Source organism: Pseudorca crassidens, chromosome 2 (assembly GCF_039906515.1).
Source record: "Pseudorca crassidens isolate mPseCra1 chromosome 2, mPseCra1.hap1, whole genome shotgun sequence".
Taxonomy (NCBI): Eukaryota; Metazoa; Chordata; class Mammalia; order Artiodactyla; family Delphinidae; genus Pseudorca; species Pseudorca crassidens.
The window spans coordinates 115,084,310-115,105,171 of NC_090297.1; the positions used below are offsets into that span (position 1 = coordinate 115,084,310).

Sequence of the window (20,862 nt, forward strand, 5' to 3'; positions counted from 1 at the left end):
TTGAAGAATGCTTGCATTCCTGGGATAAATCCCACTTGATCATGGTGTATGATCCTTTTAATGTGTTGTTGGATTCTGTTTGCTAGTATTTTGTTGAGGATTTTTGTATCTATGTTCATCAGTGATATTGACCTGTAGTTTTCTTTCTTTGTGACATCTTTGTCTGGTTTTGGTATCAGGGTGATGGTGGCCTCGTAGAATGAGTTGGGGAGTGTTCCTCCCTCTGCTATATTTTGGAAGAGTTTGAGAAGGATAGGTGTTAGCTCTTCTGTAAATGTTTGATAGAATTCGCCTGTGAAGCCATCTGGTCCTGGCCTTTTGTTTGTTGGAAGATTTTTAATCACAGTCTCAATTTCAGTGCTTGTGATTTGTCAGTTTATATTCTATTTCTTTCTGGTTCAGTCTCAGAAGGTTGTGCTTTTCTAAGAATTGGTCCATTTCTTCCAGGTTGTCCATTTGATTGGCATATAGCTGCTTGTAGTAATCTCTCATGATCCTTTGTATTTCTGTGGTGTCAGTTGTTACTTCTCCTTTTTCATTTCTAATTCTGTTGATTTGAGTCTTCTCCCTTTTTTTCTTGATGAGTCTGGCTAATGGTTTATCAGTTTTGTTTATCTATCTTCTCGAAGACTCAGCTTTTAGTTTTACTGACCTTTGCTATTGTTTCCTTCATTTCTTTTTCATTTATTTCTGATTTCATTTTTACGCTATGATTTCTTTCCTTCTGCTAACTTTGGGGTTTTTTGTTGTTGTTCTTCATTCTCTAATTGCTTTAGGTGTAAGGTTAGGTTGTTTATTTGAGATGTTTCTTGAGGTAGGATTGATTTGCTATAAACTTCCCTCTTAGAGCTTCTTTTGCTGCATCCCATAGGTTTTGGGTCATCGTGTTTTCATTATCATTTGTTTATAGATATTTTTTGATTTCTCTTTGATTTCTCTCATGATCTCTTGGTTGTTTAGTAGTGTGTAGTTTAACCTCCATGTATTTGTATTTTTTACAGATTTTTTTTCCTGTAATTGATACCTAGTCTCTTAGGGTTGTGGTCAGAAAAGATACTTGATACGATTTCAGTTTTCTTAAATTTACCAAGGCTTGATTTGTGACCCACGATATGATCTATCCTGGGTAATGTTCCATAAGCACTTGAGAAGATAGTGTATTCTGTTGTTTTTGGATGGAATGTCCTATAAATATCAATTAAGTTCCTCTTGTTTAATGTATCATTTAAAGCATGTGTTTCCTTATTCATTTTCATTTTGGATGATGTGTCCATTGGTGAAAGTGGAGTGTTAAAGTCCCCTACTATGATTGTGTTACTGTCAATTTCCCCTTTTATGGCTGTTAACATTTGCCTTATGTATTGAGGTGCTCCTCTGTTGGGTGCATAAATATTTACAATTTTTATATCTTCTTCTTGGTTTGATCCCTTGATCATTATGTAGTGTCCTTCTTTGTCTCTTGTAATAGTCTTTATTTTAAAGTCTATTTTTTCTGATATGAAAATTGCTGTTCCAGCTTTCTTTTGATTTCCATATGCATGGAATATCTTTTTCCATCCTCTCACTTTTAGTCTGTTTGTGTCCCTAGGTCTGAAGTGGGTCTCTTGTAGACAGCATATATATGGGTCTTTTTTTTGTATCCATTCAGCCAGTCTATGTCTTTTGGTTGGAGCATTTAAGCCATTTACATTCAGGTAGTTATTGATATGTATGTTCTTATTACCATTTTCTTAATTATTTTGGGTTTGTTATTGTAGGTCTTTTCCTTCTCTTGTGTTTCCTGCCTAGACAAGTTCCTTTAGCAGTTGTTATAAAGCTGGCTTGGTGGTCCTGAATTCTCTTAGCTTTTGCTTGTCTGCAAAGGTTATAATTTCTCTGTCAAATCTGAATGAGATCCTTGCTGGGTAGAGTAATCTTGGTTGTAGGTTTTTCCCTTTCATCACTTTAAATATGTCCTGCCACTCCCTTCTGGCTTGCAGAGTTTCTGCTGAAAGACCAGCTGTTAACCTTATGGGGATTCCCTTGTACGTTATTGGTCGTTTTTCCCTTGCTGCTTCTAATATTTTTTCTTTGTATTTAATTTTTGACAGTTTGATTAATATGTGTCTTGGCATGTTTCTCCTAGGATTTATCCAGTATGGGACTCTGCACTTCCTGGACTTGATGGACTATTTCCTTTCCCATATTAGGGAAGTTTTCAACTATAGTCTCTTCAAATATTTTCTCAGTCCCTTTCTTTTTCTCTTCTTCTTCTGGGACCCTTATAATTTGAATGTTGGTGCATTTAATATTGGCCCAGAGGTCTCTGAGACTGTCCTCAAATCTTTTCATTCTTTTTTCTTTATTCTGCTCTGTGGTAGTTATTTCCACTATTTTATATTCCAGGTCACTTATCTGCTCTTCTGCCTCAGTTATTCTGCTATTGATTCCTTCTAGAGAATTTTTAATTTCATTTATTATGTTGTTCATCATTGTTTGTTGTTTTTTAGTTCTTCTAGGTCATTGTTAAATGTTGTATTTTCTCCATTTTATTTCCAAAATTTTGGATCATCTTTAGTATCATTACTCTGAATTATTTTTCAGATAGACTACCTATTTCCTCTTCTTATTGGTCTGGTGGGTTTTTACCTTGCTCCTTCATCAGCTATGTGTCTCTCTGTCTTCTCATTTTCCTTAACTTACTGTGTTTAGGGTTTCCTTTTGCAGTCTTCAGGCTTGTCATTCCCATTGTTTTTGGTGTCTTCCCCCAGTGGCTAAGGTTGGTTCAGTGAGTTGTGTAGGCTTCCTGGTGGGGCAGGCTGGTGTCTGTGTTCTGGTGGATGAGGCTGGATCTTGTCTTTCTGGTGGGCAGGACTGCATCCGGTGGTGTGTTTTGGGGTGTCTGTGACCTTATTATGATTTTAGGGTGCCTCTCTGCTGATGAGTGGGGTTCTGTTCCTGTCTTGTTAGTTGTTTGGCATAGTGTGTCCAGCACTGTAGCTTGTTGGTCATTGAGTGGAGCTGGGTCTTAGCATTGAGGTGGAGATCTCTGGGAGAGCTTTTGCCATTATATATTACATGGAGCCAGGAGGTCTCTCATGGACCAGTGTCCTGAACTCGGCTCTCTCACCTCAGAGGCACAGGCCTGACACCCGGCTGGAGCACAAAGACCCTGTCAGCCACATGGCTCAGAAGAAAAGGGAGAAAGAAGAAAGAAGGAAGGAAAAAATAAGAAGATAAAATAAAGTTATCAAAATAAAAAAATTAAAGTAATAAAGAGAAAAAAATGAAAAAAAAAAAAGAAATAAGAGAGTAACCAAACCAAAAAACAAACCCACCAGTGATAACAAGTGTTAAAAAATATATTTAAAAAAAAATTGGCAGACAGAACCCTAGGACAAATGGTAAAAGTAAAGCTATGCAGACAAAATCACACAAAGAAGCATACACATACACACTCACAAAAAGAGAAAAAATGAAAAAATATATATATATATTTATTTACAAACAAGGAAGAGATCAACCAAATCAATAAACAAATTTACCAATGAAAATAAACTCTAAATACTAAACTAAGATAAGCATAAGACCAGAAACAACTTAGATGCAGAAAAGAAAACCCAAGTTTACAGTTGCTCCCAATGTCCACCGCCTCAATCTTGGTATGATTCGTTGTCTATTCAGCTATTCCACAGTTGCAGGGTACATCAAGTTGACTGTGGAGATTTAATCCGCTGCTCCTGAGGCTGCTGGGAGAAATTTCCCTTTCTCTTCCTTGTTCGCACAGCTCCTGGGGTTCAGCTTTGGATTTGGCCCTGCCTCGGCCTGTAGGTTGCCTGAGGGCGTCTGTTCTTCACTCAGACAGGCCGGAGTTAAAGGAGCAGCTGATTCGGGGGCTCTGGCTCACTCAGGCCGGGGGGAGGGCGGGATACGGATGTGGGACGAGCCTGCGGTGGCAGAGGCTGGTGTGATGTTGCAATAGCCTGAGGCGCACCATGTGTTCTCCTGGGGAAGTTGTCCCTGGATCACCACACAGGCTTCTTGGTGGCTGCAGTAGCAGCCTTAGCGTTTCATGACAGTCTCTGGTGTCTGTGTTGACAGCCGCAGCTCGCGTCCGTCTCTGGAGCTCATTTAGGCGGTGCTCTGAATCCCCTGTCCTCGTGCACCCCCAAACAATTGTCTCTTGCCTCTTAGGCAGTTCCATACTTTTTCCTGGACTCCCTCACAGTTAGCTGTGGCGCACTAGCCCCTTCAAGCTTTGTTCATGCAGCCAACCCCAGTCCTCTCCCTGGGATCTGACCTCCAAAGCCCAAGCCTCAGCTCCCAGTCCAACCCTGTACCGGAGGGTAGCAGACAAGCCTCTCAGGCTGGTGAGTGCTTGTCGGCACCAATCCTCTATGCGGGAATCTCTCTGCTTTGCCTTCTGTACCCCTGTTGCTGCACTCTCCTCTGTGGCTCCGAAGCTTCCCCTCCGCCACCCCCCCAACTCCGCCAGTGAAGGCGCTTCGTAGTGTGTGGAAACCTTTCCTCCTTCACAGCTCCCTCCCAGAGTTGCAGGTCCCGTCCCTATTCTTTTGTCTCTGTTTTTTCTTTTTTCTTTTGCCCTACCCAGGCACTTGGGGAGGTTCTTGCCTTTTGGGAGGTCTGAGGTCTTCTGCCAGCGTTCGGTAAGTGTTCTGTAGGAGTTGTTCCACATGTAGATGTATTTCTGAGGTATTTGTGGGAAAGAAAGTGATCTCCGTGTCTTACTCCTCTGCCATCTTGAAGGTCTCCCATGCATAGGTTTTGAGTGGTCTGTCCCTAATTATCTATGGTCTAGTTATCCCACAGCCCTGCTATTTTTAGTGCACAATTATGCTGAACATGAGGATTTTCAGAAATGCACATATCACATTATAGCAAAAAAAAAAAAAAAAAAGCCTGTATTTCAAAAGGGCTGACTCTTAAGACAAAGTTTAATAAAAAAGGCAAGTTATAAAAGCTACTTAAATGATATCTATTACTCAGCTTTTAGAATTCAAGATATTATATAATGTATATAAATATCTACATATGTATTGTGTTTTTTTTTTTTTTTTTTTTTTTTTTTTTTTTTTTTTTTTTTTTTTTTTTTTTGCGGTACGCGGGCCTCTCACTGTTGTGGCCTCTCCCGTGGCGGAGCACAGGCTCCGGACGCGCAGGCTCAGCGGCCATGGCTCACGGGCCCAGCCGCTCCGGGGCATGTGGGACCTTCCCGGACCGGGGCACGAACCCGCGTCCCCTGCATCGGCAAGCGGACTCTCAACCACTGCGCCACCAGGGAAGCCCTATGTATTGTGTTTATAAAGTATTTTTTAATAAATCATTTATGCTAAAACCCCACAACTCCAGTCTAATAAGGAGGGAAACATAAGATAACCTCAAATTGAGGGACTTCCTACGAAATACCTGACCAGTACTCTTCAGAACTGTCAAGGTTGTGAAACACAAGGAAAGACCCAGAAAATTGTCACAGACCAGTGAGGCTTAGGACACATGATGACTAAAGGTAACGTCATGTCCTGGATGGAATCCTTGAACAGAAAAAGGACATTAGTATAAAAACCAGGGAAATCTGAATGAAAACTGGAGTTCAATTTATAGTAATGGACCAATGCTGATTTTCTTAGTTTTGAAAAATGTACCACTGTAATTCAAGATGTTAAAATTAGAGGAAATTGGGTAAAGGGCATAAAGGAACTCTCTGCCTTATTTTTGCAACTTATCTATAAATATAAAATTATTTCAAAATTAAAAGTTTATTTTAAAAATGTCAACTTATTGAAAAAATATGTAAGAAAGACAGCACTGGGAGAGAGGGTAAAGTTTTCTTTAAATTATTTGAGTTTTAGTTTTAAAAATTCTGATGCAAATTTCCAGTTCTTGGTAAGATCATTTCTCAAAATAAAAAATACAATTTAGAAAAAAAACCAGAATATTTTTAAGTTAAAAATAACCAGTAGAAGAATGTATATACATACAACTTCCAAAAAACTCAAGAGAGAAAATGTAAGTGTTGAGGTATAAGGATGCTTATATATTCTACTCTCCTTTCCAACGGAGTTTTGAAACAATTGAGAGAAATTAAGAAGGCAGACAGAGTTCAAAGCATTGACTTTAAAACTGAAGGGGCTGGGGGACTTGGTTGGTGAAGATGACTTAATACCAATCCCCAGATATAAAAAGCTTTACTCACCCAGTCCCAGGTGGTGCTAGACCAGACAAATTACTCTTCATAGGTGAAGAGTATTTACTGTCAAAGTCACCAAATTGCTGAGAGTAGACCCAAACAAGTGCTATTTGCAGACAGGTAGGTCCCAACACACACACACACACACACACACACACGGAGGGGAGAGAAAAGGACTGACATACATATGCTCAGTTCCTTATCCCAAAGTCAATAATAGGAGAAGTCATTCCTTTCAGAGTAAATGACAGATATACTGCTGGTAAACTGGTTATCTGGAACAAAAAGCCCTGATTTGTAGTGTTTGCTGGTTCTATGCTTTAAATACTCCCACTAGGGCTGATTTCAAACTACCAATGTGATGTCACTGAATGCAGAGTTGGGAAGAAGTGTACCAAGCCTGTGTTAGCCAGTTTCAGGACATGACTGACTTCTCCCCTGGAGATGAATGAGGATAAGGGAAGTGAGGTCAGGGACATTCCTCTAATGCTGCTTTCATCCTGTGGAAGGAAACATCAGGAATGGGGAGCGAATATTTCATTCAAAAATACCTCTATCTTTTGTTCTTTTAATCTAAAATGGCTCAATTAATATACCTGTGACCAGCCAGAGATGTAACTATCCCCAGTGCTCCTTCATAAATTCTCCTATGACTGCTGGCAGAATAAATAGTCAGAATAATAGAATAATTAAATTAACTCTGAGGCCATGCTACAACCAAGTCTAAAATTAACTCCCTACTGTTCCCAGTTCAAATTATTTCTAGTCATATCATCCAAATATGGTTCCATCAAATGTTCTGCAATGAAATTAAATGACAGTATTAATGTCTTTCAGTAATAATTGCCCACAACATATAATGCCCCAAATCTAAATACAAAACTCTTCATCATTAAATTTCCAGGGAGAGATTAAAGTCTAAAAATTACATTCCCTCGTAAGTAAAGTCCAAAGTCAAATTTTCTCACCTTGTGAGTTAAAAATCCAAAGAAATTAGCCTTTAAATTCATTCTCCCCAGCTTCTAATTCTGCTTTGTCTCAGCCAGCATCACACTGCAGAGACATATTCCCTCAGCATCTGCAGCCTGGGCTTTTCCACCAAGAGGAGCATGGCTCCTACAAGCCCTGCAAAGTTGAATGAGCTCTTTCTTTAAACAGTTCAAAGAGTTCAACAGAGCACACAAGATTACCACAGCATTGACTCCCACCTACAAAATGTAGAAAACAAGCTACTACCACAGCTACTAAATCAGATATCCCAGACAAAATTATTTTCTCCAAACCCAGGACTCAATGTTGCCAAAGGCAATAATAGAAACCTGTAATGGTTGAGAGAATGAAAATAGTTGAAGAAAATTTTGGTTTAGCTTCACAAGACACAAGTGAACTGATGTCGATTGTCCTGAGTCAATATATAAACTCATTTGGGAGCAATCCCTTGAGAGATTAATCTGAAGTCCATGGATTTGCCCCTGCTGGGAGAGAATTCTACTTCTGCTCACTCTGACAGCAGCACTGGGGACATTGGAAACCTTTTGAACAGTTTAGTAATCTAGGATGTTGGCAATGCCCATCACCATGTCTCATTTGATACATCTTCCTTTTTGTTTCTGTGTGATCAAATACTCTTGATTCCCATCCACCCCTTTGAGTCTTATGTTTTTGACATCTCCTGTTTCTGACACCCCCTGGGAGCTCCCACCTAATTGCACAGCCTCAGAAGTACATTCAGGGCAGGAATGTTTGGTTCTGGGCCCCAGAAGCTGCTGCCATGGCCTCTTCCTGAAGAACTGTTCAGGCTGGTAAAGTACATTTGGGAAAGGTCTCTCTCCTGTCCTCCCTTTTGTTTCATCTTGGTCATCACCCTAAGCAGATCTCTGAACTGAAATGGTTGTTGATGCTTCTGAATCTCAGCCCGTGGGGCCAAATACACTACTTAAGAAATCACTTTGGGACTTCCCTGGTGGCTCAGTGGTTAAGAATCTGCCTGCCAATGCAGGGGACACGGGTTCGATCCCTGGTCCAGGAAGATCCCACATGCCGTGGAGCAACTAAGCCCATGTGCCACAATTACTGAGCCTGTGCTCTACAGCCAGTGAGCCACGACTACTGAGCCAGCGAGCCACAACTACTGAGCCCATATGCCACAACTACTGAAGCCCATGCACCTAGAGCCTGTGCTCTGCAACAAGAGAAGCTACGCAATGAGAAGCCCGCGCACCACAACGAAGAGTAGCCCCCGCTCGCCACAACTAGAGAAAGCCCGCGTGCAGCAGCAAAGACTCAACACAGCCAAAACTAAATAAATTTTTAAAAACTCACTTCATGAGCTTTCGATGCTCCAGGCCATCTCTGAACAGCATACTTTCTGCCACATCACTTTCTTATGTAATTAACAAAGCCAGAGCCAACTTTGGAGGGGATGATGTGACTTAGGTAAAAAATAAATAATAAAATATACTTGCTATTCAAATGTAGTTTCAATATAGTACCACCTAGTACCCCTTTTCAACCAGACTGCCACTCCTAAGCCCCTTGAATACAGAAATTCCAGCACCACCACCACTGGTCTTTAGTACACTCTGTTCAGCTACAGATCTTGCTTTGGGACAAGAACTAATTCAGGTGTGACTGGTAAGTGAGGGAATGATATCAGTGTAATATAGATGTTGCATCGTTGTTTTTTCTCAGCCAGTTACTATTTTCCACCACCAAGTAACAGCAGCTATCACAAAGTACACCAACACAAGGGAATACAGCAAACTGGAGGAATGCGGAACCAAATATTCTTCCTGGGTCCACCTGGGCATGTGCTCTGTCTTAGAAGTACCTTCTGTGCTGTCTCTCATCTTGATGCATTTTGCCTTTATCTCCACTACTCAACCTTTACTTATACACCTCTCTATCAAGTTAGATTTATCTGGGTTTTTTTAAGGTAAAGTCCACTATTTGGTTATTGTAACTTGATATATGAATGATAATAGTTTTATTGAAATAGTCACTGTTTTGGACATTGAGCCAATTACATCATTGCATAAGTTTTTGATGTTATGCCCTAAACCATATTTCCCCCCATAATCCCTATTACTTTTTAGGATATAATTCTAAAGAACAAATTTTCTCCATGATATATTGTATTACAGCATAAATGTCAACATTGAGAAATATTCACAGAGAGATTGAATATCATATGAGATCATTTATATGGGATTTTCTATTTTTAAGATTGGGCCAAATACTTAAACCAAATTCTGACAATGTAGAAAGTCTATACAGGGAAAAAAAAAAAAGTTTGGGCTCCTGGAAATCAGCAACAAACAGCTGTTCACCTGAAACCTGCTAATTTAAGTCTCTTGATGATAGAAAATTATGAAGAAACTGTGTAGGGGTCTTCAGTAAAGACTTTTCCAGTAGCAGGTAGCATGAATCTGAAAGGATTTACTGAAAGCACTTTTATCAGGAACAAGAACCAGGAATCCAGGAAATTCTCTCTCTCCACCTTTCAACTCTGCTCAAACTGAAGGAGAATCTCTCACTCTTAATTCAAAAGTATGAATAGAGAAATAATCCACCTAGTCCAGTTTGGGTCAGGAGATCACCATTGGTCCAAATCAAATGTAGTCAGTGATTTAAGAGCGCGTAGTGGAAACACAGTTGCCAAAACCCACCCTTGGGGGTGGAGTGGAGGCTTAGTTATGGGAAGAAAGGGGCTGGGACCAACGTCAGAATACATCTACTATGTAGGGAATCAGAAGACCTGCATTTCATTTCCACTCTGAGCTAGACTATTACTTTTGCAGCCATTCCTTTCCTCTCTAGGTCCTCAAACTCTGTGCCATAAGGGCTTTGGTCTAAAGCATCCCTTTTCAAATTGTGTTACTTGGAAAGAAGGTCTCTGGGAAAGAATTAGGGATTTCACCCACAGCTAACACCTTCCAAAAAATAGTGAAGATTTAAACAGCTTAAAAAGATATACATTGCTTCTACCAGTTTTTGTTTGTTGTTGTTGTTTATTTTTGAGGGGGGGGTGTTACCATAAAGTCTTATTTGGTCTCAAGTTTTCAAAAGAAATGTATGAAAACCATGATTCCATGTGGTCTCTAAGGTACCTCTAAGCTCAAAATCTTCCTCAGTTCTGATCCCCAGTGATTACTGCTTCAATAGGCTGCCTACTAACAAACATTCCCGTCAGGTGATGGTGCATTGAAGAGGGCCAGGGGATTCCCCGGCGGTCCAGCGGTTAGGACTCTGTGCTTTCACTGCTAAGGGTGTGGGTTCAATCCCTGGTTGGGGAATTAAGATCCCACAAGCCGTGGGGGTGTGGGGGGAGGGAGAGCAGTCCCAACACAGCTTAAGCAAGGTTCCAAAACGTTCAGCAAACAAACACTGAAGAGCCTGACACATGGGGAGAGAGAGGTTTAATCTCCGAGGTTTGCCCTTCAGGACATGAACACTGAGAGGATCTGAAAGAACCTTGGAGCCACACCCGGGGCTTGGTGAACACTTCACCATGCACCTCAGCCATTGATGCCCTCCAAGGTCAGGACATTAGGACTGGAAGTCTCACTATGATAGACACTGTTAATCTCAACTGGTGACAGCACAGTCCCACAAGTTCACATCTCCAACATCTCCCACCAAAGACTGATTATCAAAGTTACCGCCAAAGGAATCCTGCTTCTGCCCCTGCAAATGCTTCCCTTTGTCCCCATAGAGAATCCCTTCCTTCTCCAGACTCCTCCTCACTGTGGGATTCCCATCCTCCCAGAGCTCTGCAATCCCTGGGGCAGACTCCCAGCCCACCTAGAGGTGCTTTGGACCAGGAGAGCTCTACGGGATCTTGAAAAATGTATCAGAACCACCCACAAACCCACTACACACTTCAATCTTTTCTTTAAAGAGGAGGACCTCATTTTCTTGCTCCAGGTTGTTATATGCCTAGAGACTATATCATGGGTGAGGTTAGCATAGAATCTATCATAATCTGTGTGCCAGGCCTTGATGGGCTCCACCTCCAGTGCAGCAAAGGAATCATGTGACTCGATGGGGAACACAAAGGCTACCCTTCCCCTCTCTGTTGGAGAGAAAAGGAGATACAGGAAAGAAGTTAGACAACCTGGAACACAAAGATCTCTTCTCTCACTTCTCCATAAAATTAGGAGACCACATATCTCACTCTCTCCCTTAACCCTCCTCCATGCTAAGAGTTCCCTGGACCAGCTTTGAGCAACCTCAGTTCCCTCAGGCCAGACCACAGGCACAGCCTTCACCAAACTCTACCTTCCTGAGCAAAGAACACTGAGGGTTGATGAGCACCAGGAAACATGGCAACAGCTTCACCATGTCTGCTCACCGTGCCGGCTGAGTACAATCAGGTCTTGAGGACACGTTCATGGAGAGGATGTGGGAGGCTGATGTCCAGGGCCTTGATGACTCAGATGCCACCTCTCAAGACCTACTCCTTTCTGGGCTTATATCCACAGCATGGGGGGCCATCAATGTTGGTGTGTGAATGATTTCCCAGACTCGCCCCCTTGGGACCAGGAGTCAGGGCTCCAGGGCTAAAGGTAGCAGAATCATTCCAAAAAAGGGACATCGATTAGGGTTGCATTGTGCTGGAGTTCCAACTCAGAAAATGATTGGAAACCTGGGTAATTAGGGGAAGCCAGTTGTGTCTTCCCAGGCTTGGCTACACTCTGCCCATGTGGCCCCTCTTGGAGGCCCAGGGAGGGAAAAACTGAGCCAAAAGGAATAAAGTTTTCACTTCCATTTTATGGAATAGACATGTCTCCCTTCACCAAGGGCTGTGACAGGGGCAACCTGGATACAGACCCTGCAGAGGTGTAGAAGGGAACGATTACTAGTGCAAAGAATGCTTCAAAGCTGCATTATAGGGCCAAGATTCGAAGCTTTATCAGAAAAGGAAGGAAAATCATCCTCAGCAGGGAAGTCTATGTGGGTTACATATTAGAGATTCCTGTGACTGCAGAGGTCCTGTTCCAAGAGGTACAGATTCAAAGTCAAGGAAGGCGAAATGTATTGGGATGGGACAAAAGGATGTCTCTGTCTCCATATTATGGTCTGAGTTCCCACCCTGCTCCCCATTTCTCCACTTATAGGTCTCCAGGGAACAACCTGAACAGAGAGCCCATGCTTCGGGGGGAAACACAATTGAACAACAGAGCTAGAAAGAACTTTAGAGATTATCCAGCCCCTACACCTCAGAGATATTGGGTGACTTGTCTGAAACCACACAGCCTGGTGTTCCTTACTGGTCCAATGCTATTGCCCTTCCCCTGTCCTACTGGGAGGACCTGGAAGGGCAGAAACGCTGTCCATATTCAGGCCAGGAGCCAGGAACGGTGGTGATGGGACCTCCTTGGGAATGTTCACTGATGAATAGCAGACTTGAAAGTACCCTTGTTGTGCAACCACCTTGCCCAAAGCTCTTCCTTTATAATTGAGGACGCTAAGGTCCCAACAGCTCTTACATCCCTCTCATGAGCTCTATGGATTCAGCTTGTTTCATCTGTTCTTTGTTGTCCTAAATCATAAATAAAACCCAGAAAAGAGTCAGGGTTGTCTTAAAGCAAAAGACAAGGTTTATTGTTTGCAAGGTTTGCAAACAGGGGATATGTGCCCAACGTACATCCCTGGAGGGTGAAAGAGGTGAGGGATTTTCAGAAGCAAAACCTGCAGAAGTCACAGCTGGGGGACTTGCAAAGGGGACTGGATGGCCCTTGCAGCCTGACTGCAAGTGCTCAGCCTGACTGCAAGTCTTCTGTGATTGGCTGTCACTGGAGCTTCTCCTTGGGGGCTTTTCCAGGTAGGACCCTTAGCGGAATCAGAAGTCCTTATAGTTGTTTGTCTGTGGTTTTTCTAAGAACACAAAGTATGTGATTGAACGCCAGATCTGTCATGACTGCCTGGTTCCATTTTACTTTGGGTCCCTGTTAGCCACACTGGGTCCATTTTCTATGTTCCTTCCACAGGGGATACCTCTTATTTCTACTTTTCCTTAGGGGATTATTTTATTTTTACTTCTTCAAAGACCTACTCAGTCTCTTGGGCTTCTCGCTTGATTTGCTACAGAATCAATGTCTCTCAACAGTTCTACTCCATTTATTTGCTATTCCCCCTCCATGTAAATTTACAGACCTTTTGCTTTAGGTTTTGTTTTTCTTTGCTACCATAAACAGTAATGAAACAGATGTAAGGAAATAAAAATAACTAACATGAGACGTTGGATGAAATCTGATAAAGCACTCATAGAAAAAGTTATCTAGATTCTTTCCAGGTTCATCCTTTGCAGGTGTTGTTCTTTAGAGTTTTATGAGTTAGTCTGCACTCACCAATAAAGTCACTTCATCTCTGGCTACAGGACTCAAGAATCATCTTACCTCTCTTCACAGGGACAGGACTACGTACCTGTGGGCCAGCTACTACAGTTTCCAGGAGATTCTTAGACCACAATGTTAAATATAAGGTACACACACACACAGATTTAGTGTTAAGTCTGTTCAGCATGAAGTTCAGGCCACACTGTTGGTAATTTCTACTGAAGGCCACAGTGGTAAATTTTGTAAACTAGTTTGTTTCACTCAAGACCCACATCCTAGCTTACCTTCCTAACCTATCCTACTTAGAAAGCTAAAAGCTACATTTCCCAGATCATTTGCTGCTAAGGTTCCCCATGTGACATAAGCTTCGCCAAGCAGTAACACTCACAATTTGGATGCACGAAGACTTTCCAAGGGAATCGACTTGCAAATCCTCAACTTCCATGTAAGTCTTTCCTGGAACCGAGCCCTCTGAGCACACATTTGTTCTTGAGGCATCTCATAGTCTGTCCTTTCCTACCTCCTGTTTCACATTTACAAATGAAAAGCACAGACTGATTGACTTTTAAGGTGTACGTCTTTCTCCTTCTTCACATGTATGCACAAAGTTTAGTCATGATGTCTAATAAAGTTAATGGAATGATTTCTGATATTAATACATGACTCTAACTTACCTCCAAAAGCCAAACCCCAGAATTTGATACATGTGTTCACACGTATTTGCAGAAGAAATACCATGCCTTTTACGACATTGTTTCATAAAATCTTAGCTTCACACTACATTAGGTTATTACAAATTAAGTAACGAGAACGAGCACAATTGATATGTTATCTGATTTTTATAATTTATTATATATAATTTTTATTAAAATGGATAAGCATATTCACTCTATATCATTTTAATCTGAACCTTACTGATTTGAGTAATCTATATCACAAGATTCTTTCCATAATTTATTTCTTATGTTTTTATAATAGTCTTAGGAAATATAAATCTAAGTAGTTAGATGTATTCCATGAAAATATATAATTACTCATAAACAAACAGTACATTGTATTGACATATAAAATTAGAATTTGGTTGTATATTTATTTGGTTGTATGTTCTAATGGAAAATCTTGTGATGCAAATTTTCCAATATCTGAATAAATTAATATTATTTAAACTCTGAAGTAAAATTTCACCCTTTTATATAAAAATATTTTAATTGGATGTTGTGATGGGTTGAATTGTGTCCCTCTAAAAGATAAATATTGAAGTCCTAACACCTCAGTATCTCAGAATGTGATTTTATTGGGAAATAGGGTTGTTGCAGATGTAATTAGTTACATTAGGATGGGATCATACTGAAGTAGAATGAGCCCCCATTCAATACGACTGGTGTCCTTATAGGAAGACGGCAATATGAAGATAGAGACACATAGGGAGGACGCCCTGTGACAAAACACAGAGATTGGAGGGATGCAGCTGCAAACTAAGGAACACCAAGGACTGCTGGCAAATCACCAAACTTGGGAAGAGGCAAAGGATTCCCTTGCAGGTTTCAGAGGAATCATAGCCCTGCTGACACCTTGATTTCAGATTTCTAGCCTCCAGAACTGTTAACCAGTAAATTTCTGTTGTTTTAAGCCCTCCAGGTCATGGTACTTTGTTACAGCACCCTAGGAAGCTAATACAGATGTGTTTTATACAAATGTGATTTCCATTTTGAATTGTACTGTTGCTTTCTAGTAAAAGAAGTCTATATCATTTAAATTTTTAAAAATTTGCCAGTCTGTGGCTAAGGAAGAATCAGAGTGTTGAAGAAATCAGACTGAGGATTTCCTTGGACATATTAAACCAACAGTTTGGGGGTTTTTATAAGAGACCAAAGCTCTGACAAAACACAACAGAAGTTTTTCAATGAATATTCCAAGAACTACCAAAGATGAACTAAAAGCAAAACACCAAAACTAAACATAATAAATCTTACATATACCATGAATTTCTTCCTAAAAACAGTTCTGCATTGTGATCATCATAAAAAAAAAAATTGTAAAACAATAGTATGAAAAATATCTCTAATGCAATGTGCAATAATAATTTACAGAACGTTCAGACTTTAAAATTAAACCAGTTAATTTTTTGTGAAGGAAGCTAAGGGCACTGGTAAAATTATCACTAAGCTTAACATTTAAACATGCTTGGCTTGGAGAGCATCATCAGAATTAGCATTGCTCACTAGGTCACTATTTTTCTAGTGAAAAATAGCAAATCTTACATAAACATGGAAAAGGTTATAATACCTGGTTCACCTTTGATAGGTAGAAAGATTTTACGTACCAAGTCTGTCACTGCCATTAAATCAATTCCTATCTGACATTATTGTAATTTGTATAGCGAATGAAATTACTGAATAATAATAGTAATAATAATAATAGTGATAATAGAAAACAGTTCTGCAACTCTGTTCTACTACAGCTACAGTTCTACTATATGCCATACACTGTTCTAAGTGCATTCCCATATTAACACAATTAGTCCTCACAGTTCAGGGTAGGTACATTATCCCCATTTTACAGATGAGGAAACTGAGGCACTGAGAAATTGTTCACCGGATTATGGTAAAGATTGTGATAGACAGATTTCCCATGCCTTTCAGATAGGAAAATCCACAGGTGTTTTCAGTTAATAAATTGTGTACACTTTTATGGAGAAGAAAATGCATGCACAGGGTGACCAGTGATACTATTTTTAAAATTTAAAAACTTTTATTCACATTGATTCAGCTTATACTAGGGACATAAGGGTCTCTAAGAACAAAACTATTGTCCCAGCCAGCTTGCTGGGTCTGTGACCTGCCCTTAGAAGGGCCCCATATTATGAGAGCCAGTGCTGGCTTTAAGGCTCTGATGGTCCCATCTTGAAATATTTGATTTTTTGAACAAGGGGCCCCACATTTTCACTTTGCACTGGGCCCTGCAAATTATGTAACTGGTCCTGATTGTTACAATGACTACACAGAAATTGTTTTATGTATTTTTTTATCCATGCTTTAAAATTTGCGTTAGCTTGAGAACATGATTTTATTAATAAACAAGTTTTGGTTGCAAAAAAATGGAGTTCTGACTTGCAGGGAGTATTGGATGTTGCTATTTAAATTGTAAATATTGTAAAATCAAGGGAGTTAAGCCTGTATCTTTTTAAATTGATGTGTGAGGAAATGGGATCATCTTATCCCCAGCTAGTCGCTGCATTTAGAAGTGAGCTGGTTGTCATGGGGATACATAATAGCATGTTTATTTGGATTGAATATGAAGTCATACTTTTTCTGACAGAAAAGAAGTTGATTCGGCTGAATGGTCTGACAATGGATCATGGCTCTGTTCATTAGATAACATAAACACATGTCTCAGTTTGCTCAGGCGGTTATTTACGCCTGTTGTCCTGGCATGATAATTAGTAGCCCACCATCATTAGGTCTGATGGCGGATCATTTCCATAAATTAACTGAGTTAAATTTCCAGAGCCAATATCTTTTACCCCCCCCAAAAGTGCATCATAAATGTATGTTATCAAAATATTATAAAATTAATATTCAAAATATTCTAAACCTTTCTAAGTATATCAAGTAAAACAGACACTTCTAAAAGGCAATAGATAAAATGAAGTGTCATTGATAAGTCTTAATAAGTCTTTCCTGTGTAATTCAGAGAAATTGAAAATTAAGAAACAAATCCTTTTGCAAGGTAGGTTTAAATTTTTTTTTTGTTTTCAACAAACTTAAGGATAATGTAATCAGCTTATAGAGCATCGTGTGTCATTTTTATGATAGAGAATTTGTGATTTGCATATAGCTTGGAAGGAGTTCAAAGGATTAAGCCAACGTGCAAGTATAAAACTTGTTCTGAGCTCATCTATTTATGTGAACAAGATTTCTCAAAGAGTACATTTTAGAAGGTGGGCGTGGGGGGTAGAACTGATGTTGAAACCAGCTCATCATTGCTGTAAGTAATATTTATATTCAGATATATAAACTATTTGGGGGAAAAAAAGAATAAACTAGTCAGTGAACATTTGATTAGGAAAAAAATATTTACGTAGTCTTAAGTGACCTCTCCCCAAAATACTTACTATAATAATTACAAAGACTGTAAGTAACTCTACAGGGGAGATACCTGGTTGACATCACATTAGTTAAGTGATCAAAGTTTTCAGCACTAGTAACGGACAAATTCAAATTGTGTACTCATGACTACATGAAGTGAGGGGGGAAAAATGCCTATTCGGTGATATTACTGCCAAAAAAAAAAATCTAATTCTAATCATGAGGAAACAAATAACAAAACCCAATAGGAGGACATTGTACGAAGTAATTAGCTTGTAACCTGCAAAAGTGCCAATGCCTTGAAAGTGCAAAGAACTCTTTCAGACTAAAGCGACCTGACAGTTAAAAGTGATGTGAGATCTAGACTGGATCCTTTTGCTATAAAAAGGACACATTTGGAACAATTGGTGAAATTTGAAGAGGCTCTGAGGATAGAATGGCAGTACAGTATCAATGCTAGTTTCTTGGTTTTGATGGCTGTATAGTTATAGAGGAGAATGTCTTTGTAGGAATTATACAGTAAAGAATGGGGGGGCAGGTAATAGGGCTTTACATTGGCAACTTACTCTCAAATGGTTGGAAAAACAAAAAGTTCTTTGTATTAGTTTGGGGATTGGGGGAAGAACCACCTTCAATGGACCCCATGTTAACTCAGAGAAAAAACAAAGTTCTTCAAATGACCAGTAAGTCCATCCATGACCAACCCCTCTCCTCTACTTGATCCTCATCTCGCACAAGGTCCCCTTTATGCACTTGGCTCCAGCCACACAGGCTTTCTTGCTTTTCCTCAAACACATCAGTCACACTCCCACCTTAAGACCTTTGCCTTGGCTGTTCCCTCTGCCTGAAACGCTCTTCCCCCAGAATTCTACCTAGCCAGCTCCTCATCTCCTTCAAGACTCCTTCAAATGTCATCTTTTCAGTGGGGCTTGCTAGAACCACCTTACATTAAAAGACAAAAAAAAAAAGAGTCTAACATCCTACACTCTTAATTTCCAAGCCCTGCTCTAGTTGTTTTGGGTTTTTTGTTTTGTTTTGCTTTGTTTTGTTTTTTTCAGAGCACTATCCCCTTCTAAATATCAGGCAATATCATTGTATATTATGTTTATTATTCATTGCCCGCATCTCCCACTAGAATGTAAGCTCCATGGGAAGAGAGATTTTTGTTTTGTTCACTGATTTATCCCAAATTCTTAGGACAGTGTCTTGCACATAAATATTCATGGAATAAATGAAAGAATTTCCATTTCTGGGTGAAGATTAAGATATATTTGAAATAATACCTTGTAGTTTTTAATGGTTTTAATTTCTCAAAATAAAAAAAAGAGATTAAAAAAAGAGGAAGTAAAGAGTAGGACTTCCATTTCCGGCAACATAACAGACTTAAAAAGCTTTAAATATAAAAGCTTTAGAAATTCTGAGTAAAATATAACAAACATACTTTAAAATGCACATTTGAACTACAAAAAAAGCAAAGGAAGTCTGAAGAGACAAGATAAAAAGAAGAAGAAAAGTCAGAGTACAAGATACTAAGGGTGTATGGTTATCTTAGGTGCCCAAATCTTGGCTTCAGGGACAGGAGACAACACTATTTGTACACAGCTGTGGAACAGGAACTGAGACCACCCCCTCACCCTCCACCCACACCGTACACACAAGTACATATAATGCCAAGATCAACTTAGGTCTACATCCTCACTGAAATAGTTACAGAAACAGGAAAGCATAAGCCATACGTTTTTTAAAAATTTAGCCTTGGTTAGAAAAGAAAGACCAAAGGCAAAGACTGGAAGCCTCAATTAACAATTACTAATGAAGAATCTTTTAAAGGGGGACATGGCAGGGTAGGGTGTTGACCCCAGTGGTTTCAGAAGTCAGGCATAACTAGACATCACATTTCATTAGACTAGGAAAAGGAGAGTAAATCTTTATGTACTTCCTGCCATAAAATGTAATCTCCCCACTCAAAACTTGAGGTAAATGGAGTAAGCTTCTATTCCTTAAAAACCAATGGAAGGACTTCCCTGATGGTGCAGTGGTTAAGAATCCGCCTGCCAATGCAGGGGACATGGGTTCGATCCCTGGTCTGGGAAGATCCCACATGCCGCAGAGCAACTAGGCCTGTGCGCCACAACTACTTAGCCTGTGCTCTAGAGCCCGTGAGCCACAACTACTGAGCCCACGTGCCACAACTACTGAAGCCTGCATGCCTAGAGCCCATGCTCTGCAACAAGAGAAGCCACTGCAATGAGAAGCCCATGCAGTGCAACAAAGAGTAGCCCCCTCTCACCGCAACTAGAGAAAGCCCGTGCACAGCAACGAAGACCCAACGCAGGCAATTAAAAAAAAAGAAAGAAAACCAATGGAGCCCAGAAACTAAGGAAGTGCTCAAAATCAATAAATAATAACCCACAATGATAGGGGTATATCAAAGGGACACAGGAGCCAACTGAAAGCTGGAACGATTTGGCCAACAAAATAAACTAACATTGGATTATAGTCCAAAGTATAAAATAAATATCTATGAGTCCCATATTGAGATAAGTAAATGATTAAGTAAATAAATATGCAGGAAGAAACCAAGATCTCATGCTGAAGAATTCCAAATCATTTTATATACATACTCCACCCTCAAGGAGGGGGGAGTAAGGAAGGAGGAGGAGGGTAACCCCCCCCTTAAGTGTGGGCTGCAAAAAGGGTGCAAGTGTGGAGGCAGGGTGGGGAGAGTAACTTTATGGTGGAGAAACCTGACAACCACTACCTCTGAGAGTTGGTGAAAGTCAACATCACAGCCACAGATCATGTCCATAGTTTGTACTCTTGATAGAACGTGATTTTCCCTGTCCCACTTTGCCTACTGTCTCACATGCGCTTCCTCAGTCACCTGACAAATAAACCATCTGCACCCAACCTCGTGTCTCAGGGTCTACTTTTGGAGAGAACAAAACAAGGACACCCATCATTATGAGATTGGTTAAAGAATATAAAAAAGAATGCATATATATGTATAACTGAATCACTTTGCTGTACAGCAGAAATTAACACATTATAAATCAACTATACTTCAATAAAAAAAACTTACAAAACAAAACAAAAAAATGGAGATTGGTTAAATAAACTATGGTACAGCCATATAATAACATATTATAATTTAAAATAGTGAGTTGTTAGATCTATATGTGTTGATACGAAAAATCTCAAGAAAATTTCATAAAATATTATTTTCATTCTATAAATGAATACAAAT

The 20,862-nt window shown here is 40.0% G+C and overlaps 1 long non-coding RNA gene and 1 pseudogene across 1 annotated transcript in view; both read right to left on the reverse strand.

Moving 5' to 3' along the window:
* Window positions 1-10,774: 10,774 nt before the first annotated feature.
* LOC137209233 (C-reactive protein-like) lies at window positions 10,775-11,530 on the reverse strand (annotated as a pseudogene).
* Window positions 11,531-12,831: 1,301 nt separating this feature from the next.
* Window positions 12,832-20,862, reverse strand: part of LOC137219550 (uncharacterized) — a 38,692-nt gene continuing 30,661 nt past the window's right edge. Inside the window, exons 3-4 of the long non-coding RNA XR_010941166.1 lie at window positions 13,916-14,050; window positions 12,832-13,066 (exon numbers count right to left, since the gene is read on the reverse strand). This is a non-coding gene — a long non-coding RNA (uncharacterized lncRNA). The remainder of the gene's footprint in view (window positions 13,067-13,915; window positions 14,051-20,862) is intronic.